Source organism: Xylocopa sonorina, chromosome 1, assembly GCF_050948175.1.
Source record: "Xylocopa sonorina isolate GNS202 chromosome 1, iyXylSono1_principal, whole genome shotgun sequence".
NCBI classification, from domain to species: Eukaryota; Metazoa; Arthropoda; class Insecta; order Hymenoptera; family Apidae; genus Xylocopa; species Xylocopa sonorina.
The window spans coordinates 16,276,068-16,285,831 of record NC_135193.1 but is presented as its reverse complement, the minus strand read 5'-3'; the positions used below and the strand labels follow the sequence as shown (position 1 = coordinate 16,285,831).

Genomic DNA, 9,764 nt, shown 5'->3' with positions numbered 1-9,764 from the left:
TTCTCCTTCCTGTTTGCGCTGTGTGCAGGTCCTAGCGAGGGGTGGCAGGTCGAGGAGGCGGGGTGAATACGAAAAAACAATCGCACAGGCGTCATTCCTTTACCAACGATGACTACGAGCACCAGGGCATGCACGGTTAAGAGCACCTTCGACTCTCTGAAGCGTTCTCCAAGTGGATAAAATAACAGTGGGGCGTGCGTGCGCGGGGGTGGTAGTTCTGGAGGCCGGCATAGATCAAAGCTAAGCTGCGGGGGTGACCGACGACCTACCGAGAGAGTACCCCGACTCGCGACTCCCTTCTCCCGTCTCCGTCCCTCTGCCAGCAGATTTATTTCGTCGGGATCCGTTCCTCTTCGTTCCACCTCCGCACTCGCTTGCACTCCAGCTCGTTCAAGTGGCATCGGCTCTCGAGAATCGAGAAAGGAATAAAGAACGGCCGCGGCCTCATGCGTAAAACGATGCCACTGCAAACAAACCCCCTCCGATTTGTTTAGGTATAACAATCTGTCCCACCCCATCGGGGAGACCCTCTACCGTTTCTTCTTCTTCGTCGTCGTCGTCGTCGTCGTCGTCGTCTTCCCGTGCTCGCTACTCCTCGTTTCGTCTTTCTATCAATTTGCATGTATTTCCAAGCCTCCATCGATCGACCGACTGACCAAACGACTTTGAACTTCTATTCGGTCGGTGCGTTTCGTTCCTTTCTTGCTGGACTTCATTATTCTTCTTCCGTGGTCGTTTTCTTTCCGGTTCTCTGTAAGCAAAGCCAGAATTTCAGAACAGACGGAGAGAGAGAGAGAGGGAGGTGGGAAACGGGATGGATTGGCAAGGCAGTTGTCGTGAAAGGGTAGGACGCGTTTCTCGTTTTTCTTCATCTCTGGAACGTCTACGATTCACCGCGCGGTCGAATCTCGTAGCGCGATTGAATCGAGGGGGGTTACCCCGGGCTGATTAGCTGTTATCGCAATAATAGGTGACGTGACGTGTATGCTGAGGTCTCCCTTCGGGGGCGTTGAAGTCCATTGTCTTTCGATTAGGTGTCCTTTTCCATCGTCACTTCGACCTGCCAATTTCCCCGGGCCGCAGAGACACCGAACGTACTCGAACGGGTCTCCATGGAAAATCGAAAAAAGCCTTGAGTACGTTCCCTGCTCGTTGCCAATCGACCAACGATTTACCTCGCGGAAGCCAGGAGGAACGCCGCTGGAGAAGGAAGGAGAGGGAGCATGAAAAAAGCAAGGAGAGGGCAAAACAAACGGCCGGCACTCGTGTCAACCGTTTCTCGTAGTTTCTGTATAACGGGGAAACGCTTCAAAGGGGGCTCGATTGTCTCTCCTCGCTGACAATTTATCTAATTGCTATCGTTTTCTATGCGCCGCCGGTTACTTTTGTCTCCGCGGGCTCCGCGCGGCGCATCTTTCATCTCTCTTATGTTCGCGAAGGGTGTTACCAAGTGGAGAATCTCTTGCTGGCTGAGTTGAAGTGTCAGGATCGGTAAAACAATAAACCGCCGCTATTACTTTTGCCGGATAATCAGCCAATCACGGAATCGGCGTCGTTCGTGATCCTCTTAAGGGCGGCTTTTCGAGAGCCAGCGAAGCTCGTTATCGTGTCTTAATCCGGGGAAATCCTTTCAACTTTCAGCCGTGTCTACGCTTTTCCAACCTAACTAAAGGATTCCTCTGTAATGCCGTCTGTCTCTCTTCACCTCGCAGCCACCGCCCTCTCGTCCCGTACCATCGTTCTCTCCCACGAGAATCCGTCTCCGGTGTCTCTGTTTCCTTGCTCCATCCTGGGCTCCGTCCCTCTGGCTTCTCTCTCTCTCTCTCTCTCTCCCTCTCCCCCTCTCTCCTCTATTCTTTGTCTTCCCCGACAGCTTCGTCGCGCGATTATTCCGTTTCGTTCGCGGCGAGCAACTTGCCCGGGTTGCATTAACGAGTGTCATGGAAATTACTGGGGAAAAGTAAACGCGGAATCGCGAGGGCCAACCGGGAGTATAAAGCGTTTCGTGTCAAGCAATCTTCGACGAGGACGCGGATAAGCGAAAAGGTACGATAAACGCGTAGCCTACCTGGTAGCATCGAATCGCTCGCGAGATGAACAATTTTTTTTATCTCGATTATCGTGTACTTTTTTTCTCTAATTTTTGTTCATTTCTCTGTTCGTTTGTTCGATGCGTTTTTCGGGTTTTTTCGCGGACGAAAACCGTCGCTCGACCAACAGAGGTTAAAATGGTGGCTGCGATGCGTGCAAACCTTAGGCGTGGAAGAGGGTAGCAGAGGCAACAGCAGTGCCAGAGGCCGGTTCAGGGGTTGGGTGCGAAGAAGGAACACCAAGGGATAGGAACGGACGGAGAGTGGATATGGGGGGATGAAACACGGGGTTGGCTAGATAGATGGGCTGCTGGATGGTTGGCTGCTTAGCCAGTAGGTTCCTCATTACCGAGAACGTTCTATTCACACCTTCTCTCGAGCTCTACGGATGTCTACGAACGACGCTCGATCTTGTTTTCCTCCCCATTTCTACTGTATTAATTTTGGCAAATATGCGTCCACTCTATACGAATCTCGACAGTTTATCATTGACGATAACACCGCGAATCTAATTGAGGTATTAAAACTACCCTACTTACATTTTTCCTTTACTAACTACAATACAATCTGCGTTTCAGAATAATTAGAAACATTTTCGTAGTTATATATCTCCAAAATACTTTTACTTTCTGTTATACGTGTATCGATTAGACTCTGCGATTAATAATACAATTGTCATTAACACCGTTTCGATTTAGAACTGGGGATGATTCAATTTTCAATCCGGAATCGGAGCCATTGCTGACTGGAAAGTTCGGTCTCTCCACCTAACTCGGTTGAATGTACCATTTCACACAATGCCTCTCTCTCTCTCTCTCTCTCTCTCTCTCTCTCTCTCTCTCTCTCTGCTTCTCGCTTATCTGAGAAACCGACGAATGGGACTGTTCTGCCGTGCCTCATATACCACTCGATGGCGGTATAATGCGCGGACAGAGGAGGGAGCCAGGAACTTAAGACGAACGTCAAGTGCAAACAGTTTCCAATCTGAATGATATGTACCGTCCAAGTTCGTCTCGTTAGCGGAAGATTACACAGCTGGCGGAATGAAACTCGGTATGCTTCACCGTTTTCACCGGGAGTTCATCGTCGCCTTTTGCGCCGGGTCCTATGATCGTCTAATTCCCAATTGAATTTGAAGAGGTATGTAAATCGCTGTTCTCTCCGTACCCCGTATTTCTCTCACGCCCGCCGCAGCGACGAACGGGAAGGGTGGAAACGCGCGGTCGTCGATCCACGGTCATCTGAACGAAAAGAAGGGTCCGACAGGGCGAAGTAACCAGATGAGCGTAAAACCGTGTGTGCCGGAGGGCAAACATTGACATATGTCCGCGTTAAACTTAACCGCGAAACTCGAATCGAAGCCCTCGCGCGCAAACAACTTCACCCCCCGTTTAAATTACCTTAGCTTTTTGCCCCGAAAGTCCTGTTCAATCTGCGCCAGTAAATTTTACGTACAAATCTTTGCTCTTTCCTCTCCGCTTCTCCTTGGTAACCTTCGCGTGGTATCGCTCTTTGGTCCCGTGTTCGTGGATGATCTCGATGCTCTGTGCAAGAAAATTGTTACCAAAGATTCGAGGCGATGAAATTTCTCACTGCGAAAAACAGGGCAATCGAATCTGTATACAAATGGAAAAGTATTGATGGCTCAAACGCGAGGGTGTAATAGTGCAGACGGACGATAGTCTCTGTCGTGGCCATGCAAAAGTTTCGAAGAACGTAAACGGGGTCAGGAGGATCGCCTTTATGCCCTGTAATACCCATAATGCTCGTACACCAAAGCATGTCATGGAAATGGGGTCGTTCGACGTAAGTGTATTTGCCCTTAATACCCGGCTAACGCCAAAGTATTAGCAGCATTAGAGAGATGATCCGCGTCTCCTTTCACCGTCGTCGAATCTGCTTGTTGTTGTTGTCGTCGACGACGCTTTTCGGAAATGGAGACCCGTGAAAGGGTTGCGATACCGAAACGAGCGAAATCGTTCAGCGAACAGGGTCGCGTTAGCCGTTGAAATCGATGAAGCGCGCGGACCAAGATCGTGGACCAACCCCATCCGAAGAATTTTCAAAGAATCTCTTTACGGAGTAATCTTAATAACCGACAAGAAGGATTACGTTCTCGTTGAACCCTTCGAGCAGAACCAACGGTAATCCCTTATTAATTACTCCAAAAAAAAACTTTAATCGCCTAGTATTAATATTTCATAACGGTGTTCCTTACATTCCCACGTTAAATCCCTGGCACCCAAACCTCCTCCATACACGTGCTGAGCACCAACGCGCTCAATTACGAACCTCTTCATCTGCGAAGTTAACAATCGAGCGTATCGTCGCGTTATCGTTACCAAAATACACGAAAGCTAGAGAGAGAGCAATAAATATCGACGGCTGAAATCACGCGACATCATCGTCGCGAGTGTTCACCTGGCGTCTTAACATTTTATCCGATTAATTGCATCGATTTCGCGATGGAACACGGGATCGCCACCTCCGCCAGCGACGAGGAGGCATGAAACTGGAGCAGACGTTTACAACCGCGTGTTTGGAAAGGCTGTCGGCCCTTGTCATCGTCATTGAGGATCCGTAGGGATTCTCCCTCGGTAGCTGCGGGCATCACGGGAGCGCAAGGTCGGCGGGGCCTCTTACATGGAGATTTGACGAGCTTCACCGCCGTTCCAGCCGGATACACGTGTATCGTGCGCGTGTGTGCTCACCTATCGAGCACCGCCGCACCACGAATCATCGGCCTTATAACCTTTATCCCCGGTGGCGGGCTCTGTAAGGCCGGCTTAACCATTTATAGACCGTTCTTACGCCCCATTGGCGTGCAGCCACGAATTTTTCCGCCGGTATTCCGGACGGGACTACCGTGTTCGAGGGGTGGCTCGTTAATACGCCGGATTCGATCGAGAAACGAACGTTTCGATTTTTACCAGATGGAAAAATTGCGCGCGGCAAGGAACGATATTACCAAGCAATACAACGAGATTTGTATTAGTTTTGAATTAAATACGTAAGAGGGTCTCTTCACAGTTCCTCTTCAGGGGGTGGTTTTCGTTCTTGTCGCGTAACGCGAATCGCTCGAAGAACGTCTCTTCATTCTCCTGGCGAATCTAGTAGTAGAAGTGCGTATTGTTCCGTGCAGCGATTCTCTCGCGCATTCTCTTTTGGCTCGCGTTTCAACGGTATCGAGTGGTTTCACCGTGGGGTCCGGAATTTATTTTCCAAATTTCCCTGATCGCAGAAGAGTCTGTGACAAAGACCAATTGCCGCGGCGGCGGTGGCGGCGGCGGCACGCATGAAACGATGGTGGGTACCTGTCACACCGGGGGATCGCGTTCTATTTATTTTCATAGAGCCCCGTCTCCCTTTCCCTCTCCTTCCCTTGCGCGCCCTCTCTCGATTTTTTTTTTACCTCTTTTTTTTTAATTTCAAGCGCTCGTGTCACTCATCCGCAGTTTTCCGCACTCTTTAACAGCGAACAATCGTCCTGTCACGGCAATACCACCGCGGTGGAATTAATCGAGATTGAAAAAGTTTGATCTCGCTTTGACGTATCGCAATTCGTTCCTCGAACGGCATAATATTGATTTTTAATGACGAAGAAGTGGGTCATGCTCCTTCGTCGCGCTTATTTGTCTCGTGATAAGCGAATAACAGACGGCGATGCGGATTTCACGTTCTTAAGGAGCGCGGACAGGGAGAGATGGAAATATGATTGGAGAGTAATGTTGAAAGTCCATGAGAAATGATCGAGGGTCTTTTCACGGTTCATATTAGATTGGCCATTTGAACCCTCGCGATAATATAGATACAAAATCTTCAGTGTAAACTCAAGAGGCCGTGCACTTGTGCATCTACGTGGCACTATAATGCCGGCATTGTGCGTTATTTCATGGGCTAGATACATATGGATGGGTATACACGAAGGAACATAGACGCGCGTCCCACAGAAGGGTGAGGACTGGCCTGGGACAGCATTTGGTACACACGGGAGCTGTTTTTTTGTGCCGACAGCTTGCCACTTTGCTTCTAAATCGGGGCCCGGCTCATTGTCCGTCCAGTTTGTAAATGTTCAATGGCTGCCCTATAACCGAATCTCCGCTGCGTCCTCGCTATTCTCACCCCTAACAAAATATCTCGTTCATCGTCTTTTTTTCTTTTTTTTTTTTTTTTTTACAAAGGTACAACTCTTTTTTGTTTCAGAGATTAGCCAGTGGTCCGTTCGGAACGGAAGATCGTCGAAGAAACGGGAAGAGGGATAAAAGTGTCGCGAGACCACGCGATGGTTCCCATCCGGACAGCTTCGCGGGTTACGAACGGTGTCCCTCGCGCGTTTACACGGACAGACTACACGCAGAGAGAGTGACAAGCCAGGGGTGTGGCGAGGCATCCCTCTAGAATTGGCGAGATTTCAGTGTCTGCTCGAAATCCACCCCTTCTGTGTTCACCCCCGTGTTCCTCCTGCCGGTCTACGCTCTTCCTCCGTCTCTTGCTACTCCTGCCGGCGCTGCTCTGCCTCCTCGCTTCACCCCACGAAATCCTCGCCGGGCGTGTCATGCACGTTGTATTGTTGTATTGTCGGGTGCAATCTCGCTAAGCGTTTCACAGGGACACAGAAATCCCTGGTGCGCGTTAACCTGTCCACCCACGTCACGCACATCCCTCACAACACCGCGGAGGCGTGCACACGTATCGCGACACGCGCTCCGGCTGCTTGATTTCAAGAATCTGGTCCACCCTACCCCGCGGCCAGAAAGGCCTTTTTGTTCTTTTGCGTGCACCCGCAATCGGCACGAACCGCGACGTCGCTTACATTCCCTCCTCCTTTCTGTTTTCGTCTTTTTTTTTTCAGGTCGATTGTTTCCCTCCTCCGTCGGCGATCGTAATGGTCGATGTTACTCCTCCGCCCAACCCTTTCGTTTCGCGTACCTCCTCTTTATTTCGCCTCTTTCTCTCTCCTTTTTTTACCCCCGGAACCTTTTCTCGCTGGAACCCACGTCATCTTTTGAAAGGTCGCTTTTTTTTTCTGCACCGGGAGAAGTGACGCATGGTGGTGACGTAGATCGTGCAGAAAATTTCGAACGGAAACGCAATTTCGCTAAAAGTGTTGCGTTCCGTTGTACGTATATATATGTATGTATATATAGAGTAGCGAAGTGAAATAGAACGCAAGAAGCGATGCAATGATCGGCGGCTCATTGGATTATAGAGAAAACGCGATGGGGAACCCGGTTTAACTCTTACGTGTCAATCGCAGAAGGCATTAAATACCGATCGGCGGTCTTTGCTCGTTTCAACCCCCGTCGATCCCGCGTCGGTTACCCCGGACCACACCCCCACGTCCCCGGTTTCCTGTTATTAAATTAAATTGGACCCTAAAATTGCCGGCTCTTACGCGTGACAAAGAGACCGTGGCCGCACTTCACTCATTTTTCGTATCATTGATTTAGCCCGGCAGATAAGCACCTGTTATTTCGATTGGACAACAGCTATCGATAAGCCTGTACACCCTCTATTTCTCTTCTACCTCTCTTCACCGATTCGTTCGGTTAATTGAAATAGTACCCGTCGCTCGTTCGAGTCGTTAGGATTTCCCACCTTTTACCCTCTTTCCTATCCATCAAATCCAGGGCCGCGAATTTCACGCACCGCCGCGATACGTCCGGCGATAATAAACAGCGGGAAGAAAAAAGTGGCGGAACGGATGAGATAATATTTCACGTTCGTCCGGCGTTTTCCGGGGTCGAAATCCGGGGCCCCATCGGGCGAGGGCAGCAACCGCCGCCGCGCGGTTCATTCAAAAATGTTCAATGAGCAGGCATACCTTCGAAGGATGGCGGACCGTGGAAACGCAAACGAGCCGCACTAAACAGATAATCGTTAATCTATTAGATTATTATGGGAATTAGTGAAATGAACCGTGGGCCAATTTATTGGTCATAATCTCGGCTACGCCTACCATTGTCGTTGGTGCGCGTTGTTGTTGCGATTGCCGTCGACAGTCGGGGTCCTTTAATCTGGGCCTGGCCACTGGCGAAGTCTGCATCCGTGGATGTCGGTTCCCTTTACCGTCAAACGGATCTCCGTCAGAGGTTCCTGGTGGCGATCGTTTCTCAGCTTTGCCGCTTTTCCGCGCGTACACAACCACCGGATCTCGCCATTGATACCCACGCGGACCTCGGCAACGCCTGGTCGCTTTAATTGACGTTGAAACCTTCAGGATTTCCCACCGTATAATACGAAGATTTACTCTCCTCCACGGTCTAAACCTCTTTCGATTTAAAAGGGTTTCGTCTCTCGTTCGCGTCTCTTCGAAGAAATACTTTAGACCTACGATCCCTCGTATATCCTCTCACGGTCTTACCACGTTTTACATAACACCATTAGGTAAAATCGTACGATTCCGAGACCCGCAGAATGTTACGCAACCGGGATGATACATATAAACAGACAGACTTCACGGTTGGTTACGCAATGGCGGACGCAACGGAGGAAAGACGAGCGAGGGTAACGATCCCATAAAGACCGTCATTACTGTCTCGTTCGAATTTAATAAAGGGAGAGGAGTAGAAAAAATGGGGCCGGGAACAAACAGAGTGAACGGGAGTCAAACAGAACGCGTTCGTTCGACTGGAGGCTCCCAGTTCCGTTTCCTGAATCGGTGCCCGGGTCCATTGAAGATATTTTCAGGATGTGCGGTTCGGGTGGACGCGGGTACGAGGCCCTGGGCAGACACAATGGCGACTGTTGCCGCGCGCTCCCGTCACGTCTCAATGGGGCCCTTATTATCGCCACTGTCGAAACAAGTTTCAGGAACACGTTCGCTCGTCATTCATTCGTGCGTCGGTATGGGACGCGCCGCCTCCGCTGACTGGGAACCGAAAAAGAACGGAAGGGATGAAACGGCCGCGCCTCGTAAATACGTAATCTCTATGCCGGCGCAATAATTGAATCGCGCACTGGCCAATTCTGGCTGGGGCTGCACGGAGATAATAGATGGTAATAGTCTGGCTCGTCGCGATGCCAATTTTTCCGGCACAAAGCCCATCTTCGGACGTGGCTCGCGGTTGGACGAGATTCGGAGAAACGTAAGGGCGCGGGTATATCGAGGAGCGTCGATATCAACGTTTCGTGCGTTGAACGGACAATGATTCTTGGGGCACAACTCTCCTGTCGGTATCCATCGCACGATTGATACAACTCTGAGCTTAATTTCATCTTCGTCCAGCGTCCACTCGAATCCTCTAATTACGTTGGAATTTTTGTTGAAACTGAACAGCCAAGAGTCGATCGCTAGCGGCCCCGCCAGAAAAAAAGCAAAGGAAGACGAGCCCCGTTGATGTTAAAACGCACGATCGCAACGCGTCACCGATTAATTACCGCGCTCCATCCTCTCGCCCTGGTGGCGTGCCTCTTCTCCAGCCGATGTCGGCTGGTGCGCCCGGCTATTTCCGGTTCGATGACCTTACCGCACCGTCGGCGGTTGGTCCGCGGCGCGGCTCGCAAAGGGGTAGCTGGTTAATTATCCAACGAAAGTGGACTAAAGCGAGAGAGAGAGAGGGGCAGAGGGGGTTGGTCGCATTCAGCAGCGATCAGAAGAGCGCAGCGAAAGCGAGAGCAGGGAAAAATGGAGAGGCGTAGGACGGTGGAGGTTGGGTGAGAGAGAGAAAAAAA

The 9,764-nt window shown here is 50.5% G+C and overlaps 1 long non-coding RNA gene across 1 annotated transcript; it reads right to left on the bottom strand.

Moving 5' to 3' along the window:
- Positions 1-588: 588 nt before the first annotated feature.
- On the bottom strand, positions 589-8,143 carry LOC143425968 (uncharacterized). The gene is made up of 3 exons (XR_013102103.1): positions 8,050-8,143; positions 7,915-7,955; positions 589-751 (listed from the first exon to the last, which is right to left on the bottom strand). It is a non-coding gene; the product is annotated as an uncharacterized LOC143425968 (long non-coding RNA).
- Between the last annotated feature and the right edge of the window lie 1,621 nt (positions 8,144-9,764).